The 24,188-nt window shown below is 40.6% G+C and overlaps 1 protein-coding gene and 1 non-coding gene across 5 annotated transcripts in view; both read right to left on the bottom strand.

Moving 5' to 3' along the window:
• Positions 1 to 24,188, bottom strand: part of arfip1 (ADP-ribosylation factor interacting protein 1 (arfaptin 1)) — a 204,091-nt gene that overhangs the window by 163,992 nt on the left and 15,911 nt on the right. The window lies entirely within an intron of this gene.
• On the bottom strand, positions 5,291 to 5,413 carry LOC140482955 (U6atac minor spliceosomal RNA). The gene has a single exon (XR_011961834.1). It is a non-coding gene; the product is annotated as a U6atac minor spliceosomal RNA (small nuclear RNA).

Below are 24,188 nucleotides of genomic sequence, written 5' to 3' on the forward strand. Positions count from 1 at the left end.
AAGTCTCCCAGGCTCATTAAATAACATGCACCAATCCTGGGCAGAAATTAAGTCCTGCCACTCTCAGAGCCGTCATAAAAGTGAAAGATTTCAAAAGGTATGTAGAATTCCCTATCATTTAGAACCAGGTCGAGAGAACTAATGACAGTTATTGGCAGGTGAAAAGCCATTGTCATCAATAACTGTGACACAAATATTATTTTCCACTTAATCAGTCCAAGACCTGAATGCTCCAGTATCCAAGAAATGGCAAAAACTAAACACTGTACAACATCTATAAACATCGTTACTTCTGACTTTATGATGGAAATAAGGTCCTTGATGAAGCAGCTGATGATGATTGAGCCCAGGACTGTATCCTGAGAAACTGAAGGGCTCTTGTGACAGAGTGAAAATGCCCTTATCTCTGGGCTGGGAGGTGTGGGTTCAAATCCCACCTGTGCTGGAGGTGGGTTGTCATTTGTCTGAAGAGGCGGATTAAAAATAATCTATCCTGCGGAACCATAGGGCTCTTGTGGTGCAGTGGTGGTGTCCCTTCCTCTGGGCAAGGCGGCCTGGGTTCAAATTCCACCTGCTCCAGAGGTGTGTCAAAAAATGCCTGACCAGATGCATTGAAAATATCTGTCCTGAGGAACACGGAGTTCTTGTGGAAACAGTTGTAGGGTCATCACTTCTGAACTAGGAAGCCCGGGTTCAAGTCCTACCTGCTCCAGAGATGTGTAATAACATTTGATTGGTCTGCTTAGAAAATATTGACACTGAGAAACTCCTTAATGCCCCAGGGCTGGGATGAATGACCCCAGCCGTCACAACAGTCTTCCTTTGGTTGGAGTCTTTCTTAGCACATTGAGGGCATTTCCACTGACTTCAATTTTGCTTGGGCTTCTCATGTCACATTTGATCACATCGTGTGTTCATGTCAAGTGCAAGCATGTTTGAGCTGAAGCCATAAAATCCCATGGGATCCACAGTCAACACTGGTGGGCTCCCCGGTCAGCTTCATTTTGGTAGTATGCAAGCATACTATGACCTCAAGGTCTGGTAGGTCTTCATGCTGTTGGGACAGGACATACTGAGGGATGGTGATGCTTGGAACGTAGAATGAAAAGGATGGTTTGGTGATAACGTGCCAGGCAGTTGGGAGAACTTTGTGGGATAGTTCTTCCAACTTCAGTCCCAGTTGCTTATGAAGAAAAACTGGACAGGTAGTTAACTTTATTCAACAAGGGATAATTTGTTCAAGGGTTTTGCAGTGGGACTAAGTACAGGAGAAGGTACTATCAGTTAGATATGATTTCCAATTGATTATAATTTTAGGGGTCTGGTCCTCAACACTGCACCTGCCAGGAATAAAATTGTTGAAAGCAACTTCTGAATTTCCACATTAACCTGAACATATGCGTACTGCAGAAATTATTGTTCTTTCAATGGAATAACGACTGAATACGAAGTACAATCATAGCAAACACGGGCCAATTTGTTTTTGGTTCAAAGAGCAAATCGAAAGTTAATTGGATTATATGGAGGTTTGGTTCGAGCCTCAGTGAGCATACTTAACAATGTGTAGACAACCTTAAGTAGTTCTTCTCCTGAAAAAGCTTTTTAAAAATTCAGCTTGGAGCAAGTGACAGACAATCTCGAAATTGGATGTTACACCCTGGGGTGGTATGCCCCTATCATTAGATATTGGCAGCAACACCAAAGTTCTGGGATCCATTTACAAATAAAACCAGTTCTGCTCAACCCAATAAACCATACAAGGCAGACCTCTAACTTCCTAACAGGCTTTCTCATTGGTCTCCACACAAGATGCACAGGGAAGGCAAATAACGCTTTGTAAACAAAATAGTAGTATTGGTACGGTTTGCTGGAAGACAGATGGATGCATTAATGTAAACTACAAAACAACATCCCGTACACAAGTAGCTATTTCTGAACAAAACATTTAATAATATTTAAACAACATCCAGGGATGATATTTTAATCCTGCACAGATTTAACGCAAACTCAACATATCATTTGTAAGATCTGGTTGAGCTAGAAATTGGCCTTGACTTGTTATGGAATTTTAGTGGTCCTATAATTAAGGTTACAAATCCATGCTTAATTAAAGGGCAAGTCTAATCTATTAAACCGGCCTTGTAATGTTATGAATGAGCAGTCCTCCCACAACTTACTCTCTCCATATAGGAGCACACAGATTACTTTATATATATGGAAGAATTACCAAAAAAAACTTCATAAGATTTTAATTGTGGAATAATTTAACAGACTACATTCCCATTTAATATGAAAATCCAAATAAAACATTTGCCTTGAGATACATCAAAGAGGATTTGTTTAAGGTTAAAACCCACTTTCAGTGAGTTTATTTAACCCAATGAGCATTTTTTAAAGGATACCTTTAAAGGATACCTACAGAAGTTCAAAATCATTCTTTTATTCACTCAGTCGTCTCAAACTACCTGTACGCTATCTACAGCACTATAAAGGTTGATGTCAACACATTTTGTTTTAAAGATTAGATTAGATTCCCTACAGTGTGGAAACAGGCCCTTCAGCCCAACAAGTCCACACCGACCCTCCGAAGAGTAACCCACCTAGAACCATTTCCCTCTGACTAATGCACCGGGTGGAGCACCCGGAGGAACCCACGCAGAGACAGGGAGTATGTGTAAACGCTACACAGACAATCGCCCAAGGCTGGAATCAAACCACTGAGCCACTGTGCCACCCTCACTTCAGGAATGCTGTCACCACAATAAAATGAGCAGAGGAAAACTCCCATTCCTTGTCCAGGAATCGAACCTGGGCTGCAGTGGTGACAGCGCCGAATCCTAACCACCAGACCATCAGGGAAGGCAAATTTTTGCCTTTCTGATTTGTTCTTGTACCTGCATAATCACACAATCTAAACCAACCCCCAAGAAACAGTCAGAGGACAATAAACCACAGCCATCCACTTCTGCAACCACAACTGCACCTGAAGGGGATGACAACTTCTGTGCCTGCATTAACAACTTTCTTTCAATTGAATGTGTTACATTTAGTGTAATGTGATTTGACACACCTCTGGAGCAGGTGGGATTTGAACCCAGGCCGCCTTGCCCAGAGGGACACCACCACTGCACCACAAGAGCCCTATGGTTCCGCAGGATAGATTATTTTTAATCCGCCTCTTCAGACAAATGGCAACCCACCTCCAGTACAGGTGGGATTTGAACCCACACCTCCCAGCCCAGAGATAAGGACATTTTCACTCTGTCACAAGAGCCCTTCAGTTTCTCAGGATACAGTCCTGGGCTCAATCATCATCAGCTGCTTCATCAATTTGTTCCCTCCATCACTGTAGCTCAATATTAATGGAAACTGTACTGGTCAGTTATTGGCCGGGATTGAGATTTCATTATATAATTGCAAAACTGTGAACATTCACCATCGTTCCTATATTTGCAGTTAAATATGGAAACCTGAAAGGTGGCTGTCAGGGATATCATGCTCCTCAGGTTAACAAGTGTCATGCCTTCGACGTAGACAGCAAAACTCTAGCCATTATCTTAGGCCGTAAAAGTCATGTCAGACAAATTGAAGAGTCATAGAGTTGAACAGCATGGAAACAGACCTTTCGACCCAACTTGTCCATGCTGACCAGATATCCTAAATTAATCTAGTCCCGTTTGCCAGCATTTTGTCCACATCCCTGTAAACCCCTCCTGTTCGTATACCTATCCACATGCCTTGTAAATGTTGCAATTGCACCAAACACCACCACTTCCTCTAGTAGCTCATTCCATACACACACCAATTCAGTGTGAAAAGGTTGTCACTTCGGTCCCTTTTAAATCTTTCCCCTCTCACCTTAAACCTATGGTCTCTTATTTGGGACTCCATTACACAGGGGAAAAGACCTTGGCTGTTCACCCTATCCATACCCCTCATGATTTTATAAACTTCTATAAGGTCACCCCTCAACACTCCAGGGAAAATAGCTCCAGCCTGTTCAACCTCTCCCTATAGTTCAAGCCCTTCAACCCTGGCAACATCCTTGTTCAAACTCTTTTCTGAACTCTTTCAAGTTTCACAACATTCTTCTAATAGGCGGGAGACCAGAATTGAATGCTGTATTTCAAAAGTGGCCTCACCAATGTCCAGTACAGCCGCAACATGACCTCCCAACTCCGATACTCAATGCACTAACCAATAAAAGGAAAGCATACCAAGTGCATTCTTCACTATCCTGTCTAGCTGCAACTCCACTTTCAAGAACTGTGAACCTACACTCCAAGGTCTCTTTGTTCAGCAACACTCCCCAGGACCTTACCATTAAGTGTATAAGTCCTGTCCCGATTTGCCTTTCCAAAATGCATCACATCACATTTATCTAAATTAAACCCCATCTGCCACCCCTCAGCCCTTTGGCCCATCTGAACAATGTCCCGCCGTACACTGAAGTAACCTTCTTTGCTGTCCACTACACCACCGATTTTGGTGTCATCTGCAAACTTATTAACCATACCTCCATACATACATAACCCTGTTTATGTGGAATTATTTTTAATAATTTAAGTTTAAAATGCCATTAGGAGCAACAGTGGGAGATCCAAGAGATCTCCCATTATCATTCTTTATATTAAAACAATTAAACAATAAGCCAGGGAGACAAGCAACAATATGCACCTGGCCAGGATCACTACGTAGCAGACTAGAAATATGCAATAGGTCTGGCTCACTGTGAAGCACACTGGGAGAACTGTGCAGCGGGGGGGGGGGAAATCACTTAGTGACAGGAAAAAGACAAATTGTGACATCACAGAAAGGTTCTGTGCTAACTGGCTGGTAAATATTGTAGCTTAGTTGTCCCTTCCCTGAAGTTAAGAAGTTAGTTTAAGGAGCTGAGAAATTAAGAAATGCATTTTCTTGATTAAAAAAAGTTACGCAAAACCTTTCAGTTAATCTCCCGCTCAGTGATAACAGAAGAGGAGCGAGTATCTGGTGAGCCTTTTAGTCAGCAAATTTATTAACTAATCAACAGAGGAATGGCCAGACCTGCTCAGTTTCTCTAGCAACTTCTGTTTTTGTTTCAGATCTTCCACATCCGCAATTCCTGGTTTTATTTATGTTATTACGTTCCTTTGGAGCAGGTGACCCTTCAGCAAAATGTCTGACTCAGAGGCAGTATCGCTACCACTGTCCCACAAAAGCCCTTTGGTCCATAACTTTGTATGCTACGGCATTTCAAGCATTCGTCTAAATACTTAAATGTTGGAAAGCTACCAACTCTACCGGTCCTTCAAACAATGAATTCCAGACACTCAACCCCATCTCCCTCAAATTCCATGTGTGTTGAAAGGCCACTAAGACCCCTTCATCCTTATCAAGGGGAGTGCTAATCTTCTCTCCTTTCATACAACACATTGGAACGTTGATATACAAAAGGATTATGGGATGCAAGTCCATAGCTCCTTGAAAGTGGCAACACAAGTGAATAAGATGAAGAAAGCATACGGCATGCTGACCTTCATTGGTTGGAGCACTGAGTATAAAAGTTAGCAAGCCATATTGCAGGTGTATAAAGCTGATTGTGCAGGACATCATGGTTGGTGCCAAAGGGCCTGTTCCTGCGTTGTACTGTTCTAAGTTTTAAATCCCCTCTAAACTTCTTGCCCCTTACTTTAAATGTAAGCCATCTGGTTGGGGGAGGGGGTGGGGGGGAAGAAATGATATCATAAAAGGCTCCTCAAATAAAGCCAAATGTGTAGAACTAGAAACAAAAAGGAGGCAATTATTTTGCTAGTGCTGTAGTGTAGACTCCCAAGCAGTCAGGGAGAGATAGAAGACAGATCTATAGGCAAATCACAGAGGAATGTAAAATAACGGGGGAATAATAGTAGAGGATTTTTACTTCTTCAATATTAACAGTAATAGAGAAAGTGTGCAAGGTTTAGAAGTGGCAGGATTCTTTAAAAAGTATCATTGTGAGCTTTTAAGACAGTAATTAGAAGTTCCTACAAGAGTGGGTGCAGTGTTGGATTTAATTTTATGGAATGAAGCAGGCAAATACCGAAGTGGGGGAGCACTTTGGCGATCGTGACTATAACTACTTTAAATCTTCGTGCCGTTATGAAATTTACAAAGATGCACCAGAAGTAATGGTTCTGAATTAGAAGGTAGACCGATTTTCATTGAATTAGACAGCATTTGGGTCAAAGTGGAATGTGAGCAAATACATACCAATGAGAGTCATTCAAAAAGGAATAAGTGAGAGTGCAGGGCCAATGTTTCCATAAAGGTGAAGGTGGGACCAACAAATTCAGAGAAAGTATGTAGCCAAGAGGTTAACCAAGGAAAGAGTCAAGCCCAGTAGGAACCAAAGCAGCAATCTGACTAAGGAAGCAGAAGGCAGAGGCAAGTATTAAATGAGTGCTTTGCCTGCTATGGGGTCCTCTCAGTGATGGTGACTCCTTCATCTCCCCGACTCCTCCTGGTGCTGCTGACTGCCTGTTTCAGGTTGTTACCTTGAAAACTCTTCTCCAAAATTTTAGAGAATTGCAATGTTATGACTGTGATTTATTTTCTTTAACCAGAATGATAATCTATACTCAGTGCTTTTTATCACAAATTTTATTTCTGGCTAGATATATGATTACAGGCCATTATCAATAGGAACAATTTGAAGTAATGATAGAAAACAGCACCACGAGGCAATATAAAACATTTAAGCACACTAGCTCACATTTGACCTTTCCTTGAAGTATATCAGTAGCGACAAAATACTAAAATAAGCCTAATAACACTGCTTAAAAGTTAGAAATTCTTCATAAGATAAAAATGTCCTCCATTAGTATCATCACAGGTTTCAACAATACTTTTCTGTATTCCAAATGTCAACAGTCAGGTGAAAATTCAAGTTCCCTGTAACTCAAGTCACTCATTATTCATAAAGTTCTTTCAGGAACATCACAGCAATGAAAACTCTTCAGGTTTCAATACTTTATAATGTTACATTTACATATCTATTTTTGTAGAACTCCAATACATGAAAGTTCAGATAACATTCCAAATGAATTTGAAATTTGTGCTCAGTTGATCATGTAATCTGAACTCCCAGAAAAAAAATAACAGCTTTCCTTTAATCGGTTTTGGCCAGCCTACAAGTTTAGAACTTATAGGAGGTTTGCTTGATGGAGAACTCTTTTACAAATGTAGCAGAGTGCAATTTGAAGCATTTCCAGAAGACCAACTTTGTATTATTTTCACTTTAAATTAATGCAATTAAGTGAGTGAGCAATTGATAAACAAGAAGAAATTCTGGTCTCCTTCCTACCGGAAAGATGCTGTGAAACTTGAAAGGGTTCAGAAAAGATTTACAAGGATGTTGCCAGGGTTGGAGGATTTGAGCTATAGGGAGAGGCTGAATAGGCTGGGGCTGTTTTCCCTGGAGCATTGGAGGCTGAGGGGTGACCCTATCGAGGTTATAAAATCATGAAGGGCATGATTAGATTAGATTCCCTACAGTGTGGAAACAGGCCCTTCGACCCAACAAGTCCACACGACCCTCCGAAATGTAACCCATCCAGACCCATTTCCTTCTGACTAATGTACCTAACACTATGGGCAATTTAGCATGGCCAATTCACCTAACCTGCACACCTTTGGGCTGTGGGAGGAAACCGGAGCACCCGGAGAATGCGCAAACTCCACACAGACAGTCACCCGAGGCTAGAATCGAACCCAGGCCCCCTGTACTGTAAGGAGCTGTGCTAACCACTGAGCCACTGTGCCAGCCTTGCACGGATAGAATAAATAGACACGATCTTTTCCCTGGGGTGGGGGAGTCCAGAATTAGAGGGCATAGGTTTAGGGCAAGAGGGGAAAGATATAAAATGGAACTAAGGGGCAACCTTTTCACACAGAGTGTGGTACGTGTATGGAATGAACTGGCAGAGGAAGTGGTGGAGTTTGGTACAATTACAAAAGGCATCTGGATGGGTATATAAATAGGAAGGGTTTGGATCAAGTCCTACCTGCTCCAAAGGTTTGTAATAATATCTCTGCACATGTAGTTTTCAAAGACCGTCATCATCAATGAGCTATTGAATTCGGAGCCATTTAGTACTGATGTATAACTACTGCTGCCCTCAATACAAAATACTATGGATGCTGAAAATCTGAACAGAAAATGCTCAAAATACTCAGGTCAAGTAGCGCCTAGTCTGAACCTTCCAATAAACTTAAGACAAACCCTCACTTGGAGTACTAATCAGGTTTACTTACCTAAGTGATGAGTGATAGAGATTCGTGAAAGGATGTACAAGAGGACTATAAGCAAATTGACATCATAAAGCAATTCGGTTATAAAGATAAGATAACAGATTAGGACAAAGGTTTCTTACAAAGGATGGGCACTGCAGGAATTCAGGGCCAGAGTGATCTCCAGAACTAGTTTCAACTACTCACAAGGTCAGTGAGAAATTTCCTGGATTCTTCTACTCCTTTCAGTTGGTCTTTTGGTTTCACTCACAAAGTTGCATGGGATTACACAGATCATGCAGTTGTATTTACAGGCAAACGGTCAGCAACCACCTGAAGGTTACTGAAATGTTATCTCCAGCCCCACAACAATTCCATAATCAAAATTATGTGTGTAAATTGGAACAGCAGTAATTGCGGTCATAATGACTATGGCATATCAGCTCCAGTTCTCTGCTACTCTGAAAAATTTACCCTTAACCTAACTCTCCACTTCACCTTCAAGCAACAAGCAATCCATTCTGCCATTTCCTGACTCCACATCCTCTGACTTTATACATTCCCCTATTATGATAAATAATATTAATGGCCTTTAACAATCCAGAAAAGTTACATTTGCTACATCACTACTCTATTACATCCAAAAAAATCAGGATGGATCTAGCAAGGTTTTCCCTTTAAAAATCTGCACTGACGCTTATTATATTTTGTTTCCAGATGTTCTTTAATTCTCTCCTTTATATCGGGATTCCACTATTTTCCCTACCACCAAAGTCAAGTTGACGAGTCTATAATTTCGTGTTTTGACACTTGTTTTAAATATAGGAATTACATAATCTGCTAGTCCTCTGGCACCATACCTTTTCCCAATGTATTCATAAATGTGGTAAAGCCTCTGTGCTCTCCTCAAATTCTTTCAAAAAACAAATTGATACAATCCACCCAGAATTGAGGGGTTACTCTCTTGGAGGTTGATTAGTTCATTCAATATATCCCCTTTCATTTTAATATTTTAAATGCACTTACTTCATATCATGTTAAATCTACCAATTTTGTTTCCTCATTAAACAGTAAAACAAAATAAGGATTCAATAGTTCTGTCAGGACACTGTTAATTGACTGTTACCTTGTCTTATTTAATAGGCCCGATTCCCATTACAGCTTTTTTAAAATAATGAGCCTATAAAATTATTCATTATTTTCAAAATTTCTTGCTAATTTAATTTTATTGTTCCTCCTTTCCTCCAATTTTTGTAACTTCTTGCCTAATCTCTCTATATTCTCTTATCATGCACATCTCTGCTGTCTATATTAGTAACGCATGCCTCTTTCTTAATCCTCAATTGTTCCCTTAGGTCTTTATTCATCTATGAAGTCTCACTATTGTTCAGTTTACTCTTCCCTGTTCACAGAATAAATTGCTTCTGCACTTGGTTGAACAGTTTTAAATATTTCTCAACGTTGCATTACATTGTTGCCTGTTTTATTTTCATTAAGTTGTATCCTCAGTCTCTCAATCATCTTTTCTCCAATCTACTAAGTAATGTGCTTTATACATATATCCTTCTCTTCCACAATCTTAATGTTTTCTATCATGGTCACAACTGTCTGAAAGGGAGAAGACAGAACATGATTGCATGAGAATTAGGAGGTGGTCACTGAATACTTCAAACCTGATTTGGCATTCAATATGATTAAACCCACTTTCTTGACTCTTTCCTGCAAACTGTGTCCTAACATTAGCTGCGAGTCCTCAGTATGCTAGGGTATACAGCAGTTAGTGTCGAAGCACTAAGAGGTGGGTTATATATTTACAGGATGTAATGTGCAGATGTCTTCACCCATTTTGACCACTTAATGAGGTCATTAATCTTCTTTAGGGACTGCTGCCAGATCCACAGTGCTACATTCAGAGCATTAATTGTTCTGATTATTCCTCTTAGCTAGATCCAGAGACCCGGGTTCAATTCCTGCCTCAGGCAACTGTCTGTGTGGAGTTTGTACATTCTCCCAGTGTCTGCGTGGGTTTCCTCCGGATACTTCAGTTTCCTCCCACATTCCAAAAATGTGCAGGTTAGGTGAACTGGCCATGCTAAATTGCCCGTAGTGTTAGGTGAAGGAGTAAATGTAAGGGAATGGGTCTGGGTGGGTTGCTCTTTGGCGGGTTGGTGTGGACTTGTTGGGTCGAAGGGCCTGTTTCCACACTAAGTAATCTAATCTAAGGTAATTTTCCTAGTCAGGCTTTTTCATATATTGGGTGAGAAAACCTTTACCGTTTGCTTTGTCTAATTAAGATCAATGCTGTTGAAATCCCCATGATTATTGTCCTAATCAATTGGCCTAATTTATCTGCATCTTTTTTCACCTCATTGCTATCATTAGGTGATCACATCTGATACTGTAATTTACTCTTGACCATCTTTTATTTATAGCCATACGTATTCTACTTTTGCCTTGCTAAAAGTGTTGTCTCTTTGCTTATTCGAAGTACATCTGAATATAGTCAGTTCTGTTAGAATGCATGTTTCTTCAACACAAATTGGCTACAATGCGATTGAAGAATTTAGACCATTATTTGTAGAATGCCAACTTCCTTTACCTGTATTGGCTATAACGTGATTCCAGTCCCATTGGTTTGAATGGTGTTGCTATTACTTGATTTTCTTATAACACGGGATCACACAGGAACAGAACTATTGCGTTATATCTGAACAGACTAAGTCCACATTTACTCTATATCCCTGTACTTCTTCTCTATCATTTCTAAATGTTACACCCTGCAACATTTAATTTCAGTGCTAATATTTCTGCAGCTTTGTCTCAGTGCCTTGACTAATGACGGAGATGTAAACGTGGGAGAATTAGCTCTAAGCTTGAAGATAATGCAAAGCTATGCACAATGGAGGCTGCTGGTCTTGGTGTTGGAGGAATGCACCACATGTTTAGCTATTTGTTTAAATTAGCAATTCAATTTCTACACAGGAGAACTCTTAACACTACACATAAATATAACTAACACTGACTGAGGATAATTGAAGCAAATGGTGAAAGACAAAGGAATATCTGTATGATATAGTCCAGCATTGTCTAAACTAGCTCATGACTAGTATCAAGAAACTACAGTCAAGGCCAACATGGTACACTCCCCATCCCTATGAATGCCCATCCTTAAAATGGGCAATTGCTTATGCCCATTTAGAAAGTAAAAGTTTTTTTTAAAAAAGGAAAGCAACAGATTCAGCCTAAACGTCTGGCACAGAGATTGGGAGACTAACATTGTGCTACCAGAGCACCTTAAAAGCTGTTACTTATTTGCATTAATTTACTTAATTCTCAAGTTCTCCCTTTGGCATATTAAGTGTTCTATCTATTTCTGGCAGAAACAACTGTTTGCTCGCTACTTTGTGACCTGTTAGTGTAAACCGAAAGCTTTCATCTTTCTGCGATTTTGTGCCTACAGCCTCATGAGCGGAATTAAATATTCAGGATTTGAAACTCATTAGGTCAATATAGACTATTGATAAAGAGGTCTTATGGAGTAATAGTAGTGTCCCTACCTCTGGTTCAGAAGACCAGTTTCAAGTCCCACTGGCCTTGAAATTGTTATAACATGTCTAAACAACTTTTTTATTTAAAAAGACCATTATACATGAACCAAAAAAGCAGATGAATCAGAAAAGCAATTTAGTTGCAATTATATGGAAACACTGGATACATTAAATAAATAAGCATTTTATGTATTATTGAGAGTCATTTGCTCGATTTTAATTTGACATTACTGCATGCAAAGCACAGATTCCCCAGCATAATTGTTCATCAGTTTTTAATTCCACTTGAAATTAAATTATGAACTGTTTTATAATGTAAATGTAATTTTAAATTCTTACTTTCAGAGGATATAGGAAGACATTGTGTACCATGTCTAAGCAGGCTGAATTATGCAACTTTTGGGAAAAAAAATTCAACAGAAAATTACAAAAAGCTAATGTATAACAAGCAGCACTGAGATATCAAATAAATTAAGTTGCAATGTTCACTTAACAATTGACGTCCAGGTCTGTTGAATTTGCTGTTTCAGTTATTAAACATGCATTCAGTGGTCATTATGCTGGATAATCAAGTACTCAAATGTGTCCACGATAAGCATTGGTGATTGCATTAGGACTTATTTCTGAGATAATTCATTACAAAATAAAACATTTTATTTTGTCATCGTACGTCTTTGATCAAGTTCAATTTACATTTTAATCCCGCAACAATATCAGGCAGTTATTCTTCTCTTGGAGAACAGACTGGGAACAGGTTATGGCTTATCCAGTACACATTCATTCCTTGTTAGTTTAATCCCCATAAAGTATCTTAAGAGTAGTTTGCCAGATATTTCTTTTGAATTGCCCTATACTTCTATCTGGTTATTTTTACATCTCTCAGGAGACTGCATGTCTGTGTTGCAACACAAAGAATCAACACTGTAAGACAGATGACAATGACCAGCTGGCTTTATTCCGATATGAAAATTCATGTATGTGTGACGGTCAACCCACTTCTTTGTCCTCATCACAGGCCCTTTTGCAGTCATTGGTATTTTTCCCACTGCTTTCCCCATTAGCAATTGATTCCTGCATTTACTTTCCTTAATCATCTAAAAACAAATTTTCTGCTTCTGCATTCCGAAAACACGTCAGAGCACAAATTAGGAAATTGCACACCTCCAACCTGTGGTTACTATTAAGAGACGTGAGCTAATGTTTGATTTCAAACAATTGCATCTGTCTCTACTTTTATCAATAACTGCCTGAGCCTGGAAAGGGAAGGAAAAAAATTTGATAATACCTACAGAGGTTATTTTAACCAATGACATAAAAATAGACATAAATGGCACCATAATCAACATTTTCAGAACTTTTCCTTTCCAATAGTGATTGAGAATTTGTATAAGAGGGCTCGGAATAAACGTGAACAGGGTAGAGTCATTCTGTGTCTGAGTGTTTGCTTCAATTGATGCAGAGATAAGGAAACGGGATGACAATAAAGGCAGGTCAGGCAGGAGTCCAAACAAATAGTTACAATCTGACAGTGTCTGCGAAGCCCAGAAGACCAGTATCGAGACGGACGGGCCCACAAGGTAAGATTTTAAACTTGGCGCCCCTCTGGATATTCCTGTGTGTTGGAGTTCCCTAGGTAAAAGGGGGTTAAAGTCCCCTGAAGAAATAGAGCTTCGAGTACCACAGACATGAGGTTTGAGGCTCTGGAGCATAAAATAAAGTTAGAAATCAGGAACGTCAAACAAAGACATCTGAACAAAATTTGGTACCTCCTAAAGTTATCGCCTTTCTCCCCACAGCTCCCATTAAAAGTACTTTTAGGAGCACATGGTGTTACTGGGAAAAGGGGGAGGAAGTGGAGCTGGTCGGCCAGACCCCGACAGTGAAATGCATTACCTGCCGGGGAAGCTTTGTCTGGGTTTTCGTTGTGGGAGTCTTAACTTCTAGGCTGTTGACTCGACTCGGTGAGTCTCCCTCAGAGAGGGAGTGGCATGGACGGCGGTGCCGTGTGGTCCGCTGCAAAGGGTTTTCTCTTTTTATAAGTGTAACTTCATCAAGAGGATGTGAAAGAAAGAGAAACGCTGAAATTAACGTTGTACTAATACTTGGGTCGGGGCCGGGGGCGGGGGCGGGGTGAAGAGTTTCAATGTAAATTGTGCCATGCTGAGAGGATTTAATATTTAAATATCTTTGTTTGTTAAAATACTGGTTCAGAAAATCCTTTTAAGTGACTGGTTTGCCTTATCTAAATCAGGATCTCAATTCAGTGTGTTTTGTGGGTTATGTAATAGGGCAGATTTGGTTTTTACATTCATATAATACAACACTATATCCTTTTCAAAATTATCAAACATGTAACCTTAAAACAAATTGATTGAGGACCTTGAGCCCGGATGTGCATGAAATTCTACAACGCCTGCTTCAAAACACAATTGTGTCAGTCGTCATGCTTTAGCCAGATGAGAGTATTGTATTACAATAATTTTGCTTTTTGTGAACACTCTGCATTAAAAAAAACATTTTGATGCTTTGTTAAGATTTTAGAGAATATCAGAACTTGAGGCTGAGCTGCTTAAATTCTGTTAATTTTTGTTAAGACTTCGTTGGCCCCCTTCATACTGTAAACTCAAAGAATGGTGATCTCTCCCAAAGTTGCCACTCTAATTCCAACTGTTTCATTTGGGAAGATTCATTTGGAGAACATATTTTAATATATTCTGCATTGGTTTCCCACGAATATTTGAGATTTAAATCTGAACTGAAACTGCCTCTTCAATAACTGAAGCACAGAAAACATGCTGTTTTGGGTGGCACGGTGGTTAGCACTGCTGGCTCACAGCACCAGAGACTCGGGTTCAATTCCCGCCTCGGGCGACTAACTGTGTGGAGTTTGCACATTCTCTCCTTGTCTGCGTGGGTTTCCTCCAGGTGCTCCGGTTTCCTCCCACAGTCCAAATATGTGCAGATTAGGTGAATTGGCCATGCTAAGTTACCCGTAATGTTAGGTGAAGGGGTAAATGTAGCGGAATGGGTCTTGCTGGGTTGCACTTCGGTGAGTCGGTGAGAACTTGTTGGGCCGAAGGGCCTGTTTCCATACTTTAGGTAATGTAAGTTTTCTTTCTGTTCCAGATGTTTGAAATACTTTTCCTGACAGCTTTCACATTAGCCAAGTATTAATTTGTTAAAGAAAAATAATTTTTGAATAACCTGAATGAGGTCCCCGAAGGTTTGATTTTAGGACCACTGATTGTTGTTTATAATTGACTGATTTGTTTAAGCAATACAATTTAGATTGTATAAAACTTGATAACGTCATAAGTAGTGAACAGAATAACAGACTCAATAATTCAAAGAATGTTGGATTAGGCAGCCACAGTTTAGTGTAGTTAAATATGGGACAGTCTTCGTCCTGATACCACCTTGGCAAGGAAGGAACGAGAGAGAGGAAATGCTGAGATACTTGCAGCAGTGAACATCATCTCTCGAGTTTCTCCATTCACAGGTAAAGCATGCCTTTGGACCACTGTCCACCCCTCCACAACCTGATCCAACTGATCCAATCAGCTTCCCAGTCATGAGCATGAAAAGTCAAGAAGCTAACAACAGTGAAGAGGAGATCTGTATGCTTTTTGTCAGTGACCTTCCTGTGGATATTAAACCACGTGAGCTTTATCTTGTCTTTCGATCACTTAAGGGATATGAAGTTTCACTGATCAAGCTAACATCACGACAGCCAGTTGGCTTTGTTACATTTAACAGCAGGGCGGGAGCAGACGCAGCGTTCACCAAGCCTGCTGCTGTACTGCACACTCAGATGCGCTGGTATCCTCCATCTGAAGCATCTCCACAAGGATGGAAGTCTCATCAGCTTTAAGTATTTAACTGCCCTTATCCAAGAATTCAGAGTTCTCCGTGCAGTGATACAGAAGGACAGACTGGATTTTGTTTTCAGGTTGGACTTTACTGAAGGAGATTTTGGAAAACTGGCTCATTTTCACTCAACTTGGATGGGGTGGAGTGGTCACTAAGGACCGTGGATTTAAGAACTTTACTGGTGAATTTTTTTTCCACGTAGGAGGATTCTGCATGGACTAGTCATTTTTGTTGATATAATGACTGTATGCTGTGTGTCAATAACTTGCTTAAGTACTGGCAGTAAGATTTTATGAAAAAAAAGTGGCAGCGCCATCTAGGTGGTTATCATTAAATGATAAAAGGAGGGAAGGAGAATGTGTATAAGGTATGAACAGGCAGGGAAAGAATTAAGAAGGTAAAAACAATGACTGCAGATGCTGAAAATCAAATACTGGATTAGTGGTGCTGGAAGAGCACAGCAGTTACCACCCCTCCAACCGTAACAAGGACAGAACGCCTCTGGTGCTCACCTTCCACCCTACAAACCTTCGCATCAACCAAATCATCCACCGACATTTCCGCCACCTCCAAACAGACCCCACCACCAGGGATATATTTCCCTCCCCACCCCTTTCCGCCTTCCGCAAAGACCGTTCCCTCCGTGACTACCTGGTCAGGTCCACACCCCCCTACGACCCACCCTCCCATCCTGGCACTTTCCCCTGCCACCGCAGGAACTGTAAAACCTGTGCCCATACCTCCTCCCTCACCTCTATCCAAGGCCCTAAAGGAGCCTTCCACATCCATCAAAGTTTCACCTGCACATCCACTAATATCATTCATTGTATCCGTTGCTCCCGATGTGGTCTCCTCTACATTGGGGAGACTGGGCGCCTCCTAGCAGAGCGCTTTAGGGAACATCTCCGAGACACCCGCACCAATCAACTAAACCGCCCCGTGGCCCAACATTTCAACTCCCCCTCCCACTCTGCCGAGGACATGGAGGTCCTGGGCCTCCTTCACCGCCGCTCCCTCACCACCAGACGCCTGGAGGAAGAACGCCTCATCTTCCGCCTCGGAACACTTCAACCCCAGGGCATCAATGTGGACTTCAACAGCTTCCTCATTTCCCCTTCCCCCACCTCATCCTAGTTTCAAACTTCCAGCTCAGTTACTGTCTCCTTGACTTGTCCGACCTGCCTATCTCCTTTTCCACCTATCCACTCCACCCTCCCCTCCCTGACCTATCACCTTCATCTCCTCCCCCACTCACCTATTGTACTCTATGCTACTCTCTCCCCACCCCCACCCTCCTCTAGCTTATCTCTCCATGCTTCAGGCTCACTGCCTTTATTCCTGATGAAGGGCTTTTGCCCGAAACGTTGATTTCGCTGCTCATTGGATGCTGCCTGAACTGCTGTGCTCTTCCAGCACCACTAATCCAGGGAAAGAATTAAGTTAAGGGTTGCAGGACAAAGGCTCAGCGAGCATGACTTTGACCAGATAAGAACTTGCAGAAAACAGCGAGGTGCTGGAGGCAAGGGTAGTGGTTTAACGAGGTGAAGAACATCTATTGTGTAATGCCAGTTAATGAGGTGACATTGTGTAATGCCAGATGGCTTAATATTTACTGTTGATGCTCACTGATTATATTGATTGTAACAGTCACCCAGAGTTAAAAATCACAACACCAGGTTATAGTCTAACAGGTTTAATTGGATGCACACTAGCTTTCAGAGCGACGCTCCTGATGAAGCTAGTGTGCTTCCAATTAAACCTGTTAGACTATAACCTGACGATGTGAGATTTTTAACTTTGTACACCCCAGTCCAACACCGGCATCTCCAAATCAATATAGACGTTGCTTTGTTTGGATGCTACTTCCTGGAGAGGACTATATAATTCCTTAAGAATCTGCTGTTTGAGAGAAGACAGAGAACTCATCTTTATGTACATGGGCGATCGCTTTCTCTCCATGGCTCGGAATGAAGATAAAGAAGGTAGAGCCATAGTGTGTCTAAGTGTTTGTTTTGACTGATATGGGGATACTGGAACGGGAGGACAAGGTAATCCAATTTATGTGGCTCACTTTGACCCTTGTTCTCAAAAGTCACAGTCCTGAAATCTATTAGTCCTCAATATTGAATGTAATTATCCTTCCCTTTATTTGGGTCCATGCATATGGTATTGAATTACTTGGAACATACAGCACGGAAACAGCTAACTGGACCCAAACAGTCCATTTCTACTTAAGCTTCCTCTCATGCTTTCTCATCCAATTTCACCAGCATAAGCCTTATTCCTTTCTCCCTCATTTACTTACCCAAGATCCCCCTTAGATGCATTCACATTAGTCACCTCAATTACACCCTGTGGTAGCAAGGTCCATATTCTCATCACTCCCTATGAGCTTCTTCTCAATTCTCCATTTAGTTCCTTAATAATTACCTTTTATCTACAGCCTCCAATTTTGTTCTTCCCACAACTGGAAAATGGTCTTCTATGTCTACTGAATACTTTCATAATATTAAAAAAAGTCATTCAAATAGCCCATCAAGAATCTCCTTTCAAGAGAAAAAGCGATAAAGCCTGCCAGTCTTTACCCAACAGAAAACGACAAATGCTGGAAATCACAGTGCATCATACAGCACCCATGGACAGAGAGCAAGCTAACCTTGCAAGTCTAAATGACTCTTCATCAGAGCTGAAGTGAAGTGTGGAGGGAATAGCGTTTATGCTACAGTTTGAGCGGGATAGGGGTGGGGGCAGAGGGTGCAGGATGTTGATGGAAAAAAGCTGTTGACAGTTCCGGTTAAGTGATCAGAATGTGAGAATGGCAGAACAATGGTGTGTCTCCAGAGTTGAAAGGACTGAAGTGGAATGGGGGGAGTGGAGGACAGGATAAACTAAAAGAAATGGGATTTGGCTCACAATTTAACCCCTTCCCCAGCGAGTTTTTTTTGGAGAAAATGTTTCATTTTCAGATGAATTTTTTCTATAGTATTTTTAATACTGATTATGGAAATAACTTTTGTTTTACTCTATTTCCAATACTTTACCATTTTCGGCAAAAACAAGATAACTCGTCTTCCCATATTTTATTTTTTTTTTATTTATTGCTTTTTTTCTAACTTTATCATCTAAAGTAAAGGGGAATTACACATTTATTTTACTTTTTTTAGCATGTCTTCTCAAAAATGTTTAAGATTGTTTTTCAATTTTCATTACCAAAAGTAAATGTAAATAAAATATTGTACTTATTTTATCTTTTATTTTACCTCATCTTCCCATACATCTTACTTTCTCTGGCATTTTATGAATGATTATTTGGTATGGTATTTTCAAAGCATGGTACTACACATAAAGGTACATTATAGAGTCTACACATATATCGTGACTCCTTCCTGACCGATTTCCCTATATGGTCACGTTTCAGACAACACACGGCACATTTTCTTGTTGGATTTGTCTTCTTTTCTGTTGCTGGGACTTCCATTAGAAAATGTCCTGGTGTAAAACGTGAACATCCTGGTGAAGTCGAAGGTCTCCCTACTACTTTAGTAGATTGTAAATCTGCCCCATATTTTGCGATGATATCTCATATAATCTGCATACGAAATTTCAGGTGTGTGAGGGCTTTTTTTCCTGCCTCAGTGACTGCTACATTGTACAAGATGTAAGAATTCCATACCGCAAGATCCATCAAATGGAAGAAGACTTTCTTGTAATATTTCTAACCCTGTTTCCTTGTGATGGGATAACCTACTAGTTGTTGGTCCACCTTGTCAACTCCACCCATTGTAAAATTGTAATCATATACAACTGTTGGTATGTTCACAGGCCCTTGTCTTGTCTCAACATCCTTCATAGTGGGGTTGTGAATGGTTGAAAGCATTGCAACGTCCTTCTTGTCCTTCCAACGAAGTGTCATTACCTTACCTCTCTGAAATGCTGCAACTTCCCCTTTTTTCAATTTTGCCCTTTTCAGCTGTTCAGGCACTTCCTTTCTATTCAAACGGAGAGTTCCGTAAATATCAGTGTAGTGACTAACCAGAGTATCAGCTAACTGCAGACTAGTGTAAAAGTTATCCACAGTAACACAATAACCTTTACCAAGTAAAGGCTTCATCAGAGACAACACAACACGAGAACTTATGGGATATTCACTATATTCTGAATCAAACTGTGTTCCTTTGCCAACATAAATGATTACTCTATACACATATCCAGTCTTTGCTTCACACAAAAAAAATACTTCACTCCAAACCTCCTCCTTTTTAGAGATATGTACTGCACCCACCCTAACCTTCCCTTGAACTGCATAAGGCTTTTGTCTATAGATAAATCTTGGTTAGGGGTATAACACTTCATAAAGTTCTCACTAAACATCATAAACACATCATAAACTTTATACAATTTTGGGTTGGGATGTGTTTCTGCATCAAAAGTTTCATTATTCACAAAATGAAGATACTGTTTTAGCTTATTATGGCGTTTCAAACTGATCAGCTTCCGAAAAATTGGTCTTTCAAGTAGTTCATCTTTTGACCAATTCATTTCTTGATCTGGCATTTTCACAATACCCCCAAGCATTTTCAAGGCGAAAAACACACAATTTTCTGCCTTTGTTACAGGGCGCCACATACAATCTCTTTCTCCAGTTTGTTCAGCAAAGCGATTAGTTTCGTCCACAACTCGATCAATAATTCTGTTGTCACATAAAACACTAAAAAAATCCAAAGGAGTCATAGCAGCTGTGTCTTGATCAATTGATATTCCAGGATTTCCAGTGAATGGGAAGTGTGGTGGTGGAGGAAGCATGCATTCTTCTGACACCACATGTCGACACCAAATTTGTCCATCCTCCTCCTCCACCTCCTCCTCACTTGAGAGAGAATAGCCATTATCAGACGAGCTTGCACTCTCATCTGATGTATCCAAGCTTCTAAAAGAAGGTTCATACTCATTGTCATCTTCTGAGCTCAACATCTGGGCGTAATTTGTAAAAAAAAACAGAAAAACACCGAATGACTGTGTGTGCCCAAAAGCGGTGCATCGACGCTTCTTGCAATGCCTGAGGCGGAAGAGACACAGCTACCAGACGTATGAGTCACCGAGTATACTCGTTTCTAGCTGAGAAGGGCCCAGAAATGCCGAGAATTGACGTATAAACTCGTCTGTTGCTGTTTTTGAAATTATATGTTTTGGACAAGTTTACTCGTTGCACTCTGAAAAAGACAAATTGGGTGAAGACAAGTTAACTCGTCTTTGCCGGGTAAGGGGTTAAAGGCGTTGAACTCAATATTGAGTCCAGAAGGTTGTGAAGTGCCTAGTTTGAAAAGGAGATGTTGTTCCTCCAGTTTGTGCGGTGATTCACTGGAACACTGCAGCATGCAGAGGACAGACACGTGGGCTTACAAGCGGACACTCTTCAAATGACCAGCTACCAGGAAGGTTGGGTTTCTGCTTGCACGCAGACCAGAGGTGTTCCGCAAAATGGTCACCCAATCTGCGTTTGGTTTCTCCAATGTTGGGTAGGCTACATTGAGTGCAGTGAATACAAGATATAAGATTGAAGGAGGTACAGGTGAAATGCAGCTTCACCTGGAAAGACTGCTTAGACCCTTGGATGGTGAGTAGGGAAGAGGTGAAGGGGCAGATGTTGCACCTTCTGTGGTTACATGGAAAGGCGTTATGGAGAGGGGGTTGGCGTTGGTGGTTGTGGAATGGACTAGAGGGCACCAAGGGAATGATACTTGCAAAATGCAGATGGGGGAAGTGATGGGAAGTGTTTGGTGGCTACGTTCTGCTGGAGCTGTTTGAAATGAAATTAGATTAGATTAGATTAGATTACTTACAGTGTGGAAATAGGCCCTTCGGCCCAATAAGTCCACACCGCCCCGCCGAAGCGCAACCCACCCATACCCCTACATTTACCCCTTACCTAATACTACGGGCAATTTAGCCTGGCCAATTCACCTAACCTGCACATCTTTGGACTGTGGGAGGAAACCGGAGCACCCGGAGGAAACCCACGCAGACACGGGGAGAATGTGCAAACTCCACACAGTCAGTCGCCTGAGGCGGGAATTGAACCCAGGTCTCTGGCGCTGTGAGGCAGCAGTGCTAACCACTGCTAACCACTGAAATGGAGGAGAATGATCCTTTGAATGTGGAGGTTGGTGGGATGAAAAGTGAGGACAAGGGGGACCCAATCCCACTGGTGAGTGCAATGGGAAGGGCCAAGGGTAGAAGCATAGAAAATAGCTTGGATGTGGTTAAGGGCCACGTCACCCACAATGGCTGGGAAACCATGGTCATGAAAGAATCAAGCCATGTCAGCAGCGCTGGTTTGGAAACTGGCATTATCCAAACAGATGTGACCTAAGCAAAGGAACTGTGAGAATGGGATGGAGTCCCTGCAAGACATGGAGTGTGAAGAGCTGTGGTTAAGGGAGCTAGAGGAGTCAGTGGCTTTGTAGCGGATGCAGTGGATGGTTTATTTCCTGAAATGGACACAGAGAGGTCAAAGAAATGCAGCTTCACATTTCTGATATCACTCTTGTTAATTATTTTTTGCACACTCTTCAGTATCTCACAATATGGAAACTAGAACAGTTTTGAAACCATTGGCTAACCAAGTTCTATACTAAGTTAGCATAACTCCTCTGTCTATCCCCCTAGAAATAAACTGTCATACTTGGTTTCCTTTGATGCAAAAGGATTAGGTTAAGTGAAATCCCAATACTTATGAAAGGGGAGGTGGAAGGTGGATGGATGGAGAAATGGGTTGCCCCAAGGGAGGGTGGTGAAAGTTTGCAAAAGACAGCAATCAGTTTTAATCCTGTCAACACTGCTAACTGGGAACGAAGAAAACTTTAAATCACTGATTAATGAATTCCTTGCAAATATATTTGGAATTTCTAGTTTGTATGTTCAAGAACTGCTATATGTGGAAAAACATATGTACAGTATGCTAAAGTAATGAATGCTGCATCAATTACTACATTTAAGCCAAAGATTGGAGATTCAAGACACACTAAATAGGTTATAACTAACTAGGTAATATGTGCAGATGCAATGGAAACACGTCAGCTGTGAGCTTCACTGTCTATTTAGAAGTGATGGGTTTTGTGCAGAAGTGTGTGGCAATTAATTTGAAGAAACTTCTGTTGCTAACTGACACCTGTTTTGACTTCGTAATTTAAATACTATTATTCCTAGGAAGTTAATGCTTTTCTTAGAAAGCTATGGTTTTAAGTTTAATGGGGAATCGTTAATAATTAAGAATATTGATGAATTATTCTAATGCTGAGTGTCCAAATGTCCATCCATCAACTCAAATATAAAAGGTATTGTTACTACATGACTATATCACCAAATACAACAACTGATGAGAATGAAAAAGCAGACCCCACCAAAATCTAAAAAGAAGCACCAGTTCTTCTTGTCAAATTAAGAATTCATTAACTAATTTCAGGTTCAATTTTCATTTTTAAAATAAACAGCCTCTTTACTTGCTGAGCTCAATAATTAATTTCATTCTTTCTAACATCAATTCTGGAACTGTATTGTTCAGCAGTTTATGCTTTGCATTTATGGTTATCTAAGGTGGGTGTAACTCATGTCATTAGTGATGGTGTTGAGGAAATTCAACTCCATTTCATTTTAAAAGTTTCTTTCCTCCAATTCTTTTGTACACCCCACAAGAGTTAAGTTTATACTCCTGTTTGGGGAAAAAAGATTAAGTTTCTGTTCTTTTCATATCTGAATCAAATCCTGTTCATTCTCTGGAACAATACTCTGTGAAAAGCACTACTTAATATTTCTTTCACACATCTGGCAGTATCTTAGCCAGCCGAGCTACAGCCAAGCTTCCCATTAATTGCAAAATTGATTCCCAATAGCAATTGCACTTGGTGCTTTATTTGCTTTCCTATGTTCCACTTTTGTACTTCCAATTCTTGCTGCTTCTTGGTTTATGCTTTTGGAAATCTCTTTTCAATTGGTCATTCTATCTCTTGGTCTACCTGCGACTCTGTTTTTGGCCCTCCCCTTTGTGTTCATTTTAAAATTGTTTATTAATGTTATCTTCCAGTTTTGACGGTCTATACCTGAACCACCAACTTGTTTATATCGATGACTCTCCTAAACATTTTCTGACCTTGATTTTGTTTTGGATTTCCAACTGTAGTTTTCTTGCAATTTTTATGATTGTGAACAACCAATTCTTAGCATTGTGTTCCATGTTTGTCCTAGTGAAGGGAATTCGTGTGTGCAGTTTCCTCCTTCCTTTTAGAATTTTCATGTGAGATATTGCTTTTCAATTTTATTTTCCTTGTGGGAAGAACCCTCTTCATTCGTTCAAATTAGAATTTCATTCGCTTGGTTTAAGACAAGTTTCAGCTACTGATGGTTGAGAGTTCTGATCATTTAGGGCACATTTACATGAAAAATTGAGTTGGTGTAGTAATTTCTGCTTTGGACTAGTCCAAAATTAGCCTTTGAATCTACAGTCAAAGGCATAATTTGATATAA

The sequence above is a fragment of the Chiloscyllium punctatum genome, chromosome 1 (assembly GCF_047496795.1).
Source record: "Chiloscyllium punctatum isolate Juve2018m chromosome 1, sChiPun1.3, whole genome shotgun sequence".
NCBI lineage: Eukaryota > Metazoa > Chordata > Chondrichthyes > Orectolobiformes > Hemiscylliidae > Chiloscyllium > Chiloscyllium punctatum.